This window comes from Mytilus californianus, unplaced genomic scaffold (assembly GCF_021869535.1).
Source record: "Mytilus californianus isolate M0D057914Y unplaced genomic scaffold, xbMytCali1.0.p SCAF_5, whole genome shotgun sequence".
Classification (NCBI taxonomy): Eukaryota; Metazoa; Mollusca; class Bivalvia; order Mytilida; family Mytilidae; genus Mytilus; species Mytilus californianus.
The window spans coordinates 10,215,691-10,233,020 of record NW_026262701.1 but is presented as its reverse complement, the minus strand read 5'-3'; the positions used below and the strand labels follow the sequence as shown (position 1 = coordinate 10,233,020).

Sequence of the window (17,330 nt, the reverse complement as noted above, 5' to 3'; positions counted from 1 at the left end):
TATGAAAATATTTTATTCTTTGAATTTTTTGAAATATATATAAAATGTATTATTCCATCCCACTTAGCCGTGCTGAAATAAAAAAAATTAATAAGATAAGAACCATGTGTTTTTGCCCTTGAATTGGTAAAAACTTTCAAATTATGTAAACTTTATTTACAAATGAATATATTTACTTGTCACACTAATTGTGCATTTAACAAAAGTGAGATATTACAGCTTTCGAGTGTTTGATACTCGAGTAACTGTGAGCAACGCTTACAAAATGATTTATTTTGTTTTCCAAAGAACTTTACTTGTTAAGAGAAACTTCCCGAACAAAGTTCAATCAGAAATAAAATCGGAGTTGCAAAATGCCAATATATGATAAAGATATTGCGAACAGTTTATTTACGCTAGTACTTAAAACTTTCCATCCTTTATGGTTGGATTTTTACATAGATAAATAAAATCGTATTATAAAAAAGCAAAATGAGGATGTTAAATTTGATGTATGCCTTTTTGTGCGTCTTCGTTACATTATAACTGGCTTATCAGGCCAACTGAATACATACTTGCTTCTTGTCTCCATACAAAAAAAATAGACTACGTATGTATAATTGCCGTTTGTAAATATGCCATGTACACATGTACAGTCTTTTTCATGGCAAAATAAACCCAAATGATAATTAGAATTATAAAGTTGCATACAAAGTGTTAAAATACATCATGTGAGTACGAATCTGAGATAGTTTCAAAATTTAGTTCAAACGGTTCAAAACAGTAGCGGACAAAAAAGGGTAACGGAAGGACGAACGAAAACCGCAATCACTTAATAGCACCTGCTTAAAAAAAGTGGCGTTTATTAAGCAGCAACCTTCTTTAAAAATAAGAACATCGACATTTTTGTTTGAGATATATTGTGTTTATTGTTCGTTTTCGGTAGGAAAATATTAATGACAAGATCTTGAAATTAGACGATATCTACTAAGTTTTTCAGTTTTAATTTCGATTTGTGCAAATATGATCAAGTACTTCAAATTACGTATATTTTCCCTTTGTAAAAGTACATCAAGTGAGTTTTTTTACAAGATTCTGAGATAGTTTTAAAATTTCTGTCAAACGGTTTAATCTGTTTGATTTCCTTAATTACGTAGATTTGTCGCTTCCGGTTTTGATAAAAGTTCATATTGGACACAGCAATAGGTGTAAGTGTGCGCTGTTCGGAGAATGTTTCTCTCCGTGCGTTCGTCGTTTTTCAGGTGTGTTCTATTTTGATGTACTTTAACAAAAGAAAAATATACGTCATTAGGTAAATCTGACAGATTAAATGATATCTTGAATCTGGAAAATACTACGATTAAGAAATTTTACAACTGCGTGATAATTATATTCTAAATTGTGCAAAAGATGGCTTATCATACATTTGCCCTTTAAAAATGAACTAGAGTAGATTTATATCACTTCCAGTTTTGAGTAAAGTTCATATTGGACAAAGCAATAGGTTTAAGTGCGCGCTGTTCGGAATTCCTTCCGTGGGTTCTTTGTTTTTCATTTGTCTTCTATTATAATCCTCTGTAATTAAGAACTTAGGTTACTTATTCAACAATTAGTTCACATTAGACAAAACAATTTGTTAAAGTGTTGCACTGTTCCGAGAACTTTTCTTTCCATGCGTTCGTTGTTTTTCGTTTGTGTTCTATTATAATCATCTGTAATTAAGAAATTATGTTACGTATTCAACACAATTGGTTTGGTTTCTTATATCTATTATTTAAACATATCTTTCACTAATTAAAACTTACTGGTGATGCTGTTGCAATCACAGAAACTGTCTCGCATGGACATTCACGACGGCAAGCTAAAACTTGATTACTGAAATAAAAATTATAATATTTCAATTGTTCGAGGTCTGCCATGGACCGGTTTTAAGACAGGTAATCGTTACCTGCCAAACGGTCATTTAAAATGTTTTAAAAACAAATGCTGTTGATTTTTAATACATACATATCTGCCTTTAAAAACGATCTGTGACAAACCCTTTCTCGAACAACTTCGATCATGTATTTTACGTTAAATTGTAATAATAGTGAGAAAATGAGAACAGCAATTATTTTGATTATGTTTTTTCTTAACAACATGAAGAAGGTTGAGTGAAACAAATTTTGCTTAAATTATGAAGGTAACATGGTTTTGTTAAATTTTGTAGCATATCATTAACAAAACTATTTTTGTATCTGATAGACAATATCTAAAACATTATTAAATTCTCGTACACTAAAAAGCAAAATAACAAAAATAGCGAACTCCGAGGAAAAGTTTAAATTGAGAGTCCCTTATCAAATGGCAAAATCAAAAGCTCAAACACGACACACGAATGGAAAACAACTGTCATATTCCTGACTTCGTACAGGCATTTCCTTATGTAAAAATGGTGGTTTAAACCTGGTTTTATTGCTAGCTAAACCAGCGTTGTTTAAAATCTTAAAGTACTCATATGATTGTATGTTTTGGTAAAGATTGAAGGACTTTTAGAAAAAACTCGGCTGGCAGACAAATTCATATCTCTGTTCAGACAATTTTGATTACATTAGGTTATTTTATTACAAAGAAAAACAAAATATATTTTTATTGTTTCGTGGTTTTGTTTTTATCTATTATCCTCCTTGTACAAAACTGGATATCCCAATTTCAAGCAGTAGATATTGGTATTCCAATTTGTACTGGATTCTAACAAGTTTAAATCATAAGGTCAATTTCTACTAGTAGATATTGGAACTCCAACTTTTACTAGGAGGATTTTGGATCCTACTGGATTCCAATTTGTACTGCAAAATATATATGAATTATAAAATCCAAATCTATTTACTATTGAAACTGTGATATTTTAAAAATTAGGGCAAATGAACTCAGGGTTAACTGAACGATTTAAGATCAAAACATTTATTTTTGGCAAACAAACTGCACTCCATGGTTTTCTGTAATTATTTTACCATGCAATGCTTAAATCAATGTTGAATTTAATCTGTCGGTATTATTTTTAAGGTAAAATCATTTTTTTTATAAGTTGTTTGGAAGTATGATGGAAGGATGGCTTTGGGATGAACTTATCTGAGTGGTAATATTTTTTATTGTTGTGGTGGGGTGGGGGTATTTATTTTTAATTTAGGTTACAATAGATTTTATCATGAAGTAACATTTGCAATGAAATTACTTGCATTGTATTTAGCGTTCATAATCCTTTTTTTAATATTTTGCAACATTAATTTACCATACAATGTTCAAATCTCATAAATGTAATGAAGGAAGATACAAATCAAGGTAACACAAAAGCTAAGGGAATCACATGAACGAGACCGCGTTCTTTGACAGTCAATATTTATTAATAGGCATGTCCCTAATCAGCAGCATGTAATATTCGGTTGTTACAATGACTCAGCTTATAAGATTATATAACAATAACATAAACGGTACCAATTGTGCTGCACCAGATGCGCATTACGACAATCAATGTCTCTTCAGTGATGCTTGAAGCCAAAATATTTAAAATCCTTAAAAGCTTATTGAAAGGTCGAAGAGCTATAAACCAAAAAGGACAAAAAAGTATAGCCAAAAGCCGGGCAAGAAATCAGAGCTTTGCATGAGGGAGATATATTCCTTAATTTAAAATAACTTCCAGAATTTTGTAACAGCAAATTTTATTATCACAAAATCCGTATTTTCATGCCATGTCGGGAAGTTAGCGCGATTTCATATATTTTAAAGTTGCTACCTGACACTTATGTATTTATGACGTTACTTATATAGCAATGGCCAGACGTTGAATATACACGATCTATACACAACGTATTTATCTACTTTACACAACATTTTATGGGTGCCGTGACTGACGGGAAATTGGTTCAACAATGGAAACGAAGTTAAAGGCAATACGTGCCTGCAACAAAGCAGCAGTGACAAAGCTATAGACCAAAATTGAAGAGCTAAAGGAGAATCCGGACAACGTTGAAATGGAGGAATTCAAAGCCACAGAGCATGCCGTAATTTAGAAAAAGAAGATTCTACAGGGTTTGAACGAGAAGATGAGAAGACGAGGATCACATTGAACAAAAAATTACAGACTCGGATGAGTATATGTTTAATTTAGACAGTAAACTTAGGCAAATACGAAAACTTATATAAGAAATCAAATCAAACAAAACTTCAGATTTACAAGAACAATCATCAATAAACGCTATATACCTAGATCAAAAAATTGTAATACAAACACATCAGCCGTTTACTCGCTAAACACTAGTAAAAGTATTCCATTTAAGGAAAATCGTACCGGAAATCAATCACGCAACTTTCCTGCCGAATTTACAATCATATAATAGTCAATAAGATTGTTCGCTTATACCACCACCTGCCCAACCGCCAAGTATAATTAGTAATAACCACAGATTACCTAAATTAGATTTGCCACATTTTGACGGGAATGTTTTACAGTGAAGCACATTTTTGGACTCTACAATACATTTTAATAGCAGCCTAACACCAATACAGAAATTCAGTTATCTCAAATCCAGTTTTAAGGATTCGCCGCCCAAACTACAGCAGGATTTGCGCTTACACACGTCAATTATGAGAAAGCCGTATGTTTGCTTAGAGAGATTTGGACACCAACACAAAGTTATAAACGGTTACATGAAAGCTTTAATGGATCTGCTCTCACCGTTAAAGGATTAAAACAGTTTAAGAAGTTATGGAGACTATCTAGAATTATACGTAAGAGGCCTTGAATGTTTGGGTCAAACACAAGAAATGTATGGCGCGGTACTATTACCTATTATTATAAGTAAATTGCCAGTAGAAGTAAGGAAAAGTATTGCCCGTGAATATGATAGCGATCATGTAACCTTAGCAACTTAAGAAAAGTCATTACAAAAGAAGTGAAAATTCTTGAAGCGGGACAATTTACCGACCTGTTTCATACGAGAAACATACTACAGAAGCTTATATTTTTTCGACGAAGGTGCTCAACGTTCATTTATCACCCAGAACATAGCTAAACAATTACATATAAGACCAAGCTGAAGGGACACAATTGAACTGTCAGCTTTTATAGACAAGGAGACGAATATACGCCATTTGAATACAGCAACCGTTCAACTACAAACTGACAAAGGTGAAATTGTAAACATTAATGCATTGATTGTTCCATATATTGCAGTCCCTCTTCAAAACCAGATGAAATAAGTAACACGCAATTTGCCATACTTGAAAGATTTAAAAATCGCACATCCTGTAAATAACGATGATAGTTTTGAAATATCACTCTTAATTGGAGCAAACTATTATTGGGATAGAGTTCAAGATCACCTGATCAGAGGCAATGGACCCACAGCCGTCGCATCAAAGATTAGTTACTTGTTATCTGGACTTGCAACAAGAAGCGGAAAGAACTTGTATACTTCATCCGTACTTTTAAGTGTTATTTCACATCATGCAGAGGAAAGCGACATCGATAAGCTCTAGAATATAGAATCACTAGGAATACGTAAACCACAACAGGACGATGAGGATAGTTTTGTAAAGACTTATCAACAAGACTGTATCAAATTTGAAAACGAACGTTATTCCAAGTTGCCATGGGAACTAGATAATCCGGACTTACCTTCAAACATCATGGTCGCTAAAGCAAGGACTGAAAGCACAATTAGAAGACTAAGTCGTGAACCAAATTTATTGAGAAAATATTCAGAAATTATTGAAAACCAAATGAAGAGAGGGTTCATAGAGAAGATAGACGAGAAATACGACAATGGCAAAAGTAACCACTATATAACACTTCATGCCTTTAAAAGGATTCAACACCAATTCGTATAGTGTACGACTGTAACTGTAAAAAGTCACCAGATCACGCAAGTTTGAATGGCTGCTTAATGCTTAATGTCAACTCCACTCGACTTGAACGACTTGACAAAAATATCAATGAGATTTAGAACGAAAAGGAACGCAATAAGCACGCAAATCGAACTTTTACTCGCTTTTATGGTTGACCGACAAAGATAATCCCAGCAGTACTCTTACAACATATCGATTCAAATCCATTTTGTTTGGTCCAACACATTCACCTTTCATCCTAAACGCAACACTGCTTAAACTCTTGCATGCATGCAACACAGATATATCAGCATTAATGAAGAATGAACTTTAGGTAGACAATATTTTGTCGAGTTTGGAAAATATAACAATAGAGTGTTGGATAGTAAATTGCCAACGAACTTTATTTAAGGTCGAAGTGTTAAATTGAAATTAAAGGATACTAAATTTAATCCATTGTTTTAGTAGGACAACTTAGATTATACCTAAATACCAAAGACGCAATTTGCTGTGGTGGGAGAATTCATAACGCATCTGTATGTTAAAATACAGTGACTGAGATACGACAATCTTACTGGATACCCCTAATTCTTCAATACGTAAGAGGAATTTTGCGAGATTGCGTAATTTGTCAAAAAATCAACAGTAAACCATATACAGCTCTTTATCCGCCGCCATTCTCGAATGTTTGATTACTGGAAGCGGCACCTTTTACAATTACTGGCGTTGACATTACTGGAGCGCTGTACGTTAGAGATAAACATGATACTAAAAACAAAGTTTTTATATGTCTATTTACTTGTGCTTTAACGAGAGCCGTACACCTGGAAGTTGTACCGGACCTATTAAAAAAATAATTTTTACAAGCCTTTATAAGATTCGCTAGTCGTAAATCTAGACAACACACCATGATTTAGGATAACAGTTTGACATATTTAGCCGCCTTGAAAACATTGAAGAAATTAACCCAATCGCAATCGCAAAACGATACATTGTCAACAAATAGAACAAAAGTGGAGATTTATACCAAAAAGAGCGCCATGGTATGGTTGATGGTGGAAGCATTTCATCGGAATTACAAAAAAATCTTGTTTGAGGAAAACATTAGGTAGATCTTACGTTATCATAGATACACTTCAAACAATTGTGACAGAAATAGAAGCCATCATTAATGATAGACCATTGACCTACGTATCACCGGATATTGAGGGCGATGAGTCGTTAACTCCGTCACACTTACTATACGGAAGAAGAATAACTTTAACACCATATCCACAACAGAAAGTTGAATACATTGCTTTGAATAGTGGAAAACATGAACTGTACAAACATTTGAATAAACAGTTGAGTTTAATGGAGCATTTTTGAAACTGGTGGAAATCCGTGTATATAACGACACTGAGAGAATTTCATCGCCAAACAGGAAACAATTTACAAATTATTCGAGTTGGAGATGTGGTGCAAGTCCAAGATGATAAATTACCAAAAAAAACCGATGGAACATTGCTATAGTTGATGAATTAATCACCGGAAAGGGTTGTTTTACATGCACAGCTATAATACGAACTTGTGCAGGAGGTCCTATAGTAAAACTGTACCCGCTCGAAATCCGAACAAACATAAAGGATTAAAGGATTAACATGATGATACTTCAACAGAGAGATCGACGAGAATTCTATCACAACGAAATGCATCTGTGCGAGCTCGAGAGAACATCAAGAAAGGGACTACCAAAGAGTGATATACTTGCGGACAACTATGTGTATTTACATAGACTTCTTTAAGAGTGAAAGTCGTTAATAAGTGAATTATTTTAATTTATTTTAGATGGACAATTATTTAGTTAATTTTCAGTAATATCTATTCGATTGGCATTTAAAGTAATTGATATTTTTATATTTTAACTTTTGCCGGCCCGAGAATGTCGGGAATTTAGCGCAATTTCATATATGTTAACGTTGCTACCTGACACTTAGGTATTTATGACGTCACTTATATGGCAATGGCTAGACGTTGAATAAACACAATCTATACACAACGCGTTTATCTACTTTACACAACATGCCAGTACCGTAGTACTGGCTACTGGGGCTTTTGATACCATCGGGGACTATCAGTCCACTAGCAGAGTAATAACATAAACGGTACCAATTTTCCTGCACCAGATGTGCATTTCGACAATCAATGTCTCTTTAGTGATGTTCGAGGCCAAAATATTTGAAAATCAATAGCTTATTAAAAGGATGAAAAGCTATAAACCAAAAAAGGACAAAAAGTATAGCCAAAAGCCGGGCAAGGAATCAGAGCTTTACATGAGGGAAATATATTTCTTAATTTAGAATAACTTCAAAAATTTTGTAACAGCAAATTTTAATAACACAAAATCCGTATTGGCATGCCAGTACCGTAGTACTGGCTACTGGGGCTGGTAATTCCCTCGGGGACTATCAGTCCACCAGCAGAGGCATCGACCCAGTGGTAGTAATAACATAAACCGTACCAATTTTGCTGCACCAGATGAATATGATGGCAAGGGGGGTATTTTGCTGACAACCAATGATTTCTATGATCTTATTTAGATCGATCCAACATTCAATCAAAATTGTTGTCTAGATATATATATTTGTGTATATTACTTCAGAATTGTAAGAAAAATATGATCAGCAAGACACAAGTGTTCAAATAACTTGTGCACAGAAGACCCGTTTCTGTATTCAACATTCAATAATCCCCAGCTAGTATTATAAAGTACGTCACTTCTAACCGCGGGTTTTAGTAAATACTTGTTTTATAATAAAGGTACAGGATGAGCATTTTCGGGTTTTGTAAAGAAAACTTACGCGCAAATTAGGATACATTCATTATCATGAGTCTCATTAGTTGTGGAGCAAACTGGATCCACAACCGCAGGACAAGGACAGCTATCTTGAGAATGAACAATATCTAAAACGAAAACAATGCGACAATAAAATTTTTCTTAAAAATGACAACTTTAGTTTTTATTTCAGAGCATTTCCCTTTGAGCTATATTTGTAGCCTTTGGGAGACAAAAAACTCATCAAACACTGAAATTGATATATGTTTTTCCGTTTTTACTAGATAAATTCGGAGAATCATATCGGTCCACAATGACAAATGTTCCACTAGATGATGCATTCGGTGAAATGGTGATTATCACCATAAATTTTGCCAAAACTCCATCTTGGCTGGTTGCATTGTCGAAAATGTATTTAGTAGGTAAGGTTAATATGACAATTTATCTCATCTATACAATCCGAAAGGTTGTACCTATCATGGTCATTTTAGATGTGTATAATATCACTGTATTCATACGTTATCATTAAGTTAAAATAGCAAAGTTACAGAAATATAATTGCTTGGTTAAAATTTAATTTTTTTTTTCAAATATAGAGATTTATTGTGGAAGTATGAATCTGTCATACAAGAAGGAAATTTTAACCAGCTTTAAAACCAGGTTTTACCAACAATTTTGTTAGTTAAATGAAGGTTCCAAGTCAGGAATATGACTGTTGTTTTCCAGTCGTTCGTTGGTTTATATAGTCGAGTGTTTGAATTTCACCCGAATCACGACAACCCTATGTGTCTTTGTCCATCTATTCTTGTAATTTGCCTGCATTCTCCACTCGGTTTAATTGCAAAATATGTTTTAAGGATATGTTGTTCATGTTAATGCTTTCACAAAAGCTATCCTATTAGAAGCACAAGTGATTTTTATAAAACAAAATCTGATAAAACAGAAAATTTATTCAACGGATTTGTCCTTTACATGCTTTACATATTTCTTCTGTTTTTGATTAAAGAATGATTTGATTGGTGAGGAACTGTACGAAATTTTTTTTTTTTCGTCACCGTCAACAAGCGAGCGCATACTTTTAAAGATATCACGTGCAACATAGTGTTGTTGTAAGAATGTTTCGATGTTGATATACATAAAAACGAATATGTTAATCAAGGAGATTGTCTAGATATATTACCTGTAGTTATGAACAGTATTAGGACAATCAACAACAGTTTCGTCATCGTGTCTTCTTTATAGGTCGCTTTAGTAAAACACAGTTATTCCTTCAACACAGAACATAAAAAAGTGAGAGCCTTTGATGACAAAACGAATTATAACAGTTATTATAAAGATAAAAATAATAATAATAATAATAATAATAATAATAATAATAATAAATGTTACTAATGATTATAATACATGTAGTACTACTAATAACAACATAAACATTTGATAGCAGTACATATTGTCAGCCATATCATCGATCAAACATTATCATTTAAACATTTAATTTGATCTAACATTTCTTTCTATTCACAAACAAATTGTCCAGCATTGTGTTTTTAGGAATGCAATCAATGTAAGTGGGTGAAAGAAGGTCAAGTTGACAACTTTAAGCAAAAATAACGATCGGTTTTATAAAAGATAGTTTTCAATAAATTAATTAAGAAGGAATATGATGGCAGTACTAATACTGTTTTTAAAATATTGTTTATGTACTATTTTAGAAAAAGTTGATTCTGAAATCAGAGATTTGAAAAGTGTACAAATTAAATTGAAATTGATGGCTTTTATCAATTTAAAAGATAATGTATTAAACATACAAGTATAATTTATGGAAATTACAATGTATCCTATAGTAAAGACTCAACAACACAAAATAAATTGACAACTTTTCTCAATTCAATTACAAAGAATTATCTTCTATTTATTAAAATGTTAACATTTTTACTTGAAGCAGTTTCAGAGATTTTATCATTATTTGAAAACTTCAGAATATAATCTTTTGGACGAACAAATTTTGAATTTTCCTCGTAGTTCGGTATTTTTGTTATTTTTTACTTTTCACAAAGTGTTATAAAATATTTGCGTTTTCCATTATAATATTTATACAAGAACTTTTCTTTGTTTTTTGAAAATCAAATCATTTCAGAGAAAGTGTTATGGTAACTACCTTTAAAATCAATCTGAAAGGTTATAAAACCGCATAGCAATCAGATGGGAATTCAAATTACTGTTCTGAATGTCTGTATGAAATGGATTGATGTAGTGAATATGATATTTAAAGTCTTTTTGTGTACAAGATGTATTAAAATGAAAAACGGGTTTAGAAAGTATTTATGTTGATACTCATCTCATATCATTTCGTTAAATGACAGAGAGGAAACTCAAATATCCAATTTAAAAGTATGCTTGAATAGATGCTTCATAAAAAGTAAGATGATTTTCATATGTATATACATTTTTAATATGACTCTGGTCTTCTGTAGGAGGAGTATTTGCAGATTGTACTTAACCTTTTTTCGATATATATATATAAGAAAAATAATATAAGATAATGACGGTTTCAATTCATCACTTTTACTATCGCTTTCACAACTTTCACAGATCTTCAGGTAATGTGACTTGTATACATAAAAGTTATAAAACAATTGATTGACGTTAACAATAGTATGACGTAAACAAATACAAGGGAGACTACTAATGTCATTTTAAAATTGGAGTAAAGTCTTTAAAATGTTTCGTAAAAATTAAAATATAATTTATCATTTAATCCCGGGTTGAGAATGTTAATGAATAATTCTTCTTTCTTCTTCCGGAAAGCAGTGAAAGCGCTAGTAAAAGTGATGAATTGAAACCGTCATTATCTTATATTATTTTTCTTATATGTTACCAGCATACGGATTCTATTTGACTTTTCTTTATATATATATATATATATATAAATTACAAGAACAGAAAAAGAATAAAGAACTATTAGAAACATCTTAATTTGAAAAACGGATCAGTATGTTGTGCAATGATTCATGTAAAGGTCAAGGGTTGTATATTGATAAAAAAGGAAAGTACAATGGAAAACTACTCCTTTATACAAAGATTCGAATAATTATCTTTATCGTTATATTTTAGTAAGTATTGGAATTTAAATCATCTTAAGTTAATTATGGATATAAAAACAGAAAACCTGCCAAATGGTATTAAGGTAAAAGGTACTAGCGCAATGATGCTTGTTTTAAAATGACCAATGCTGTGTTTACTATATAGTAAACGCACTTATCGGCTTTTATTAACCTTGATGAATTCAACCTGCAATTTGTCATCATAATTTAACATTTATTTAACGTATTATTATGTCTTGCTGTTTAAATTGAAAAAGGAAATGGGGAATGTGTCAAAGAGACAACAACACGACCAAAGAGCATAAAACAGCCGAAGGCAACCAATGTGTCTTCAACACAGCGAGAAAATCCCGCATCCGGAGGCGGGCTATAGCTGGCCCCTAAAAGAAAATGTGTACTAGTTCAGTGAAAATGAATGTCATACTAAACTCCAATACATATAAATGAACTAAAATTAAACTAATTAATTTAAAGGTTAACTACATTTTCATGGGGATAATTCGGAAGCTTCAAATCTGCAATATTTTAATTGTTGTCTTTTTATTTAGAATAAATGGACATTATATTTCAATAAATGTTATATATTTAACTCGCATATCAACCTTTCATGAGTAATTATTCTCTTAGTTCTGTAACAAAAAAAATCATATCTGAACAAAGTTTTGCTCCCATTTTACATTTGTTATAACAAATTATTTACCTTGTTATTATTTCATGTTCATAATAACCGCCATTTCTCTGATAAACTTGACTTTGGATGCTGGAAAGCCATGTGTTGCTAACACTAGTAGCAAGATTTAAGTCTGAAACGGTCATTTTGGTCTGATCAAGTCTTAATCGCCTTGATTTACTGCTAGGGAAAAACGTTAAGACCGGTTTAGACTTTCAGACTCTGTTCCGATATATCGTGTTCAGTCAGATCAGTCGGGTCAAGATAAACAAGACAGATTCTTCTAGCGTTCAAATAAGACTTGATTAGATCACGTTCAGATAAAATAAGACCAAAGGTAAAAAATCTGTTTAGTTGCTGTAAGATCGTGTTCAGTCGTGTTAAGATTTTAAATATTTTAAATAAAACGAGCGACACTTTATCTGTGTTTATCAGGGGTTACTCCCCTTTATGAATAAAATCGGCATAGCTAGGAGGATATTCTTTTGTGGTTTTTTAATGTAATACTGTATATCTATTTCATTAAATAACGTATGCAAACGTACAATTCATTTTTTCCCGATAGAATTTTTAACATTTAATTGGTTATATAAGAAAAGATTAATTGTCTTAACCGGGAAATGTGTTAGTCATTAAAACTTTGCAGTCGTGCTTTCTGACATAAAGTAGTCCTGTATTTATTCATTCCGCCCGTAAAGATATAATGATAAGTAATATATCCCAAAGATGTTCTGAAATTTTCTTAAACATTTTTTGTTTCTAATGTAAAATAATAGTTCTGATCCATATAAAATTGCCAAGAAAAATATATTCTAAGTATCTAATTTACTTTAAATTTTTAAATATTATATAGATGACAGTTGCTTGGTGAAAGTTATTTACATTTCAATAAACGGATTATCTAAGCAGTCAACCGAAACGGGTTGTCATAAACTATCTAAATAATTACCCATGCAACGCTTATGATGTTTTATCTATGGACGTAAAATGAATAAAGTTCCATGTTTTATCTTATATAAGGATTTACCGGGTAAAATTATTACATTGACAAATAAAACATTATTTTTTCAAAAAAAATGCATCAAGAATAAAGAATATTTTAAGAATTTAGTTGACAGTTTATATTTACCATTAGGTACCTATAAAGACCGATTTCGATACCTCTCTTGATTTTTTTTTATCATCAAGTTTTTTTTAGCAAGAACTAATACAAGAATAAATCATATAGAAAAATATCAAACAACGATTGATAAAATCTTGTGTACGGTTTATATTTCTGTTTCGTATCAGATTTTTTTTATAACACCAGCGTTACTTCTCATTTAAAAAACAGTGAGATGCTTACTTGCTTTTTCGAAATTGACCAAAAAGCTATAGAATAACGTAGCGAAATGACTGTACTTATAGATTATACCTTTGTTTTTCCATTTTGAATTGTTTTACACTAGTCATTTTGGGGACCCTTATAGCTTGCTGTTCGGTGTGAGCCAAAGCTCCGTGTTGAGGCCGTATTTTTAATCTATAATTGTTTTATACTTTGTAACTTGGATGGAGATGATTATTTGGCACACATACCACATCTTCTTATTTATATTAACCGGGAGCAGTTTATAATATTTTCATTTCGATAAATAGAAATATGCAATTCAGTAAATCAAATCGATTTGTACCATATTGTTACATTCAAAAGTCTTTAACTGAAGTAAATGATTGATAGAAATACATTATTTGTATTGCATCGCTCCTAAAATAATGTCCAGTGTCAAATATTACACATCGATGATCACTTAGATGTTCAACTGATTCAACCAAAAATTAAACTTAGGACTAGGATCAAATGCAATTCATTACGTTACAATTGTATCCAATATTAATATTGTTATAACATTCAGTCGAGGAAAAGACACATGTGACATTGATATGCATTGGTTTGTTCTAGCCTGATACGGCGAGCGCGTGTCGACAAAAAAGGTCATGTTAACAAGAGAACAATTGTTGTGAATCAGAGCCAAATTGACCTTTGTTCCAACTTTACTCATAAATAATGCGTGCTTGTGGACAAATGAACAATTTCATAAACTGTAAAAAGAATATATGTAATACAAAGTAATTTTTCAAGATATTTCTCTTACATACTTAAACAATTGTCACTTCCTGTCCTGTGACTTTTTGTCCTGTGACTTTTCAGTGTTCGCTTACTGTTAAGAATAGGACCTCCCTTACCCAGGACCTCCCTTACCAATGGAGAGAAAGCTGTCGGGACTACCAATCCTAAGTGTTAGAGAGAATAAAAAGTACATCAGTCATTCTCAATTTTATATGTTTTGCGTAAAACAAAACGGTTTTAAATGTTGAATTTAAGGAATGCTCGGATTTAAAAAAATAAATCTTTTTCGTTTGCTTTTCGTTGAAATCATCCTGAATATTATGTAATATTGTACGCTTATTATTCAACGATCATGGCCAAGCATGTGTTCTTCAAAATGCAATCTGTAGAAGAAAAAACACGGTTTTAAATCATGTACATTGGAAATCAAGAATCGTGTGTCGTGTTCGACCTATAATCCTTTATTAAATAGTCGAAATTGACTATTAATATATAGTTTTGTTTTGCACCTACGTAACTCTATATATGCATGTTTTTGCCACTTTGCTTGGAAAAATTATCATATATCTTAATTCTCTTTCAATAACATTTCCTTATTCAATTTGCTACTCGTCTACCAAAAAAAAAAATAGATATTGTTTCATTTTTGCCATTTTGGTTATAATAAGTTCTTGGTAGATGTATGTCCTTTATGATCTCTCAGGTAAATATCAAAAATGAGTCCTGAGTTTTGACGGTTGTGAATTAAGGATTAGTTACTTTATGGAACACTTATTTCCTTGGATGGTAGTACAAACTTGTATTTTATCCTTTAAAGTTAGTATGCCTGTTTAATAATTTACAGTTTTAAGGAGAATTCTTCGTCTTTTGCAAATAGATGAAGAATAAAATGAAAATTTGCTTTCGATTGCATTCAGGCAGAGAGAAATATGTTTTGTTATATTTCAGACGATTTTTAGTACGGATATTAAACTATAATTCTTAATCTCTTCCAATTTACAAATATAATTTGGTATTGTTTTTTCTGCAAATGGTAGATGAAACTTGTATGTTCTAACTTTTTCAGAGGTCTGTGAAATCTTGAAAATATGACGTTCCCCGAAATCACAAGTCGCTATATAGAATGCTTGTAAAATTCAGAAACTTGCAGTACGCTCATATTTAATACTTTTCTGTTAAAAAAGAAAGTGTAAAAATTAGAAGGCGAAAACGGGAAAAGGGGAGGGTTGTTACACGAACACTTTCTTCGCAATCTAATTCTAAACGAATAGTGATTATCTAACTTTTTGTTCAAATATCGAATACACAATCAAATCTCTAACTTATCCACGCTTGCAATAACCTTTTTATTGACAGGTTTCTGCTGGCATTTGATTGGACAACAGTTTAATGTAGGCGTGACAATCTATCACATTTATCCAATCAGCTGTCTTGTTAAACAAACCTGTGTGCGATGACCCACTGTCCACATAGTTTAGTAGTTTTTTTTATAATGAATTGATCATCAAAAGGACGTTGTTGCTATTGTTGGCCAGGGACTTTCTATACTAATGAAAAAGTCCATGTGTGTGCTTGTCAGATAGAAATAGACAACGCTTATATTTAAGAATAAAAAAAGTGATGAAAAAGAAATATTACTATGCATTGGATGGATATTAAGACCATGGAAGTACTATATTGAATATACTAGTAGTACTTCCATGCTACGATTAATCAGTTCAGTTCAGTTCAGTTTCTTGTATATTCCTCCATTAATTGTGGAGCATTACCCATAGGGTATAATTGTAGCAACTATATACACCTTAGAACATAAGGAAACATTTAATTATGTACAGATGACTGAATTTAGGCAATAATAATTACTAAATAATTAATATTATAACTAATTCATAGGATTGTCATCATAAAATTTTAAAAATAATATTCATAATGTGCTGAAGAGTAAGAATAAGTTAAGTAAGAACTGGATATATTTACAAATAAGAATTTAGAATTTAAGTGGTCTTAAATTAAACTTTCTTATAATTGTTAGTTAAAGGTGCTATACGTACATCAGAATTTATAATGAGAAGGTTATTTTATAAGACTTATGTAAAAGGGTTGGGGTTTAGAACGATTCATCATAAATACATGTTTTCCTTCACAGTTTAAAGTTACCTTATTTCGGATCTTATCATTATTCTTTAAAGGTAACTGGATATTTTAAAACTTTGCAAAAAAATTTATCTAATTTAGGTCCTAATACGTCATAAAATAGTAAGATGGTAAAGTAGGGAACTATTTTATTTTCAAAAAGTTTACTTATGCTTTACTTGAGTTCAAGTTTTTTTATCCTTTTTGTCCTCTGAGTATATGCATGGCTTGGGTGAAAGAAAAGCAATTGATCTATACTCATGCAAATAACCCTTTCAATTATGAATTCTTATAAACTGAACAAGTAATAGCTTTTCTAAAAAGCTAGCCGTCTCATAGCTGATGAAAGTGGAAAATGTTTTCTCTTTGTAGTTCAATTCGTTCAAAATTGTATGTAAATTGTAGTAGATAACACAAATTATAAAAGGCTTATACCTTTTTTTAGATTTACCAATTTTTTTGGGGGGAAAGTATTAAAACTGGAAATTGGGGGTAATGTCTTTTTATCGATTATTTTTTTTTCAAACAGATATCGGAGTTGTTCGTTGGCTTTTTCTTTGGTTGTTTGGTTGTTTATTTGTGTTAGAAAAGTATGGCCGCTTCCACCTGAAAGTTTTTCGTTCATAATAGGCATCGAAAAGTGTAGAGAGCAGGCAT

The 17,330-nt window shown here is 31.6% G+C and overlaps 1 long non-coding RNA gene across 1 annotated transcript; it reads right to left on the bottom strand.

The window, feature by feature from the left end:
- On the bottom strand, positions 1-8,783 carry LOC127703301 (uncharacterized). Its single transcript, XR_007982900.1, has 3 exons — positions 8,685-8,783; positions 1,785-1,854; positions 1-72 (listed from the first exon to the last, which is right to left on the bottom strand). It is a non-coding gene; the product is annotated as an uncharacterized LOC127703301 (long non-coding RNA).
- Between the last annotated feature and the right edge of the window lie 8,547 nt (positions 8,784-17,330).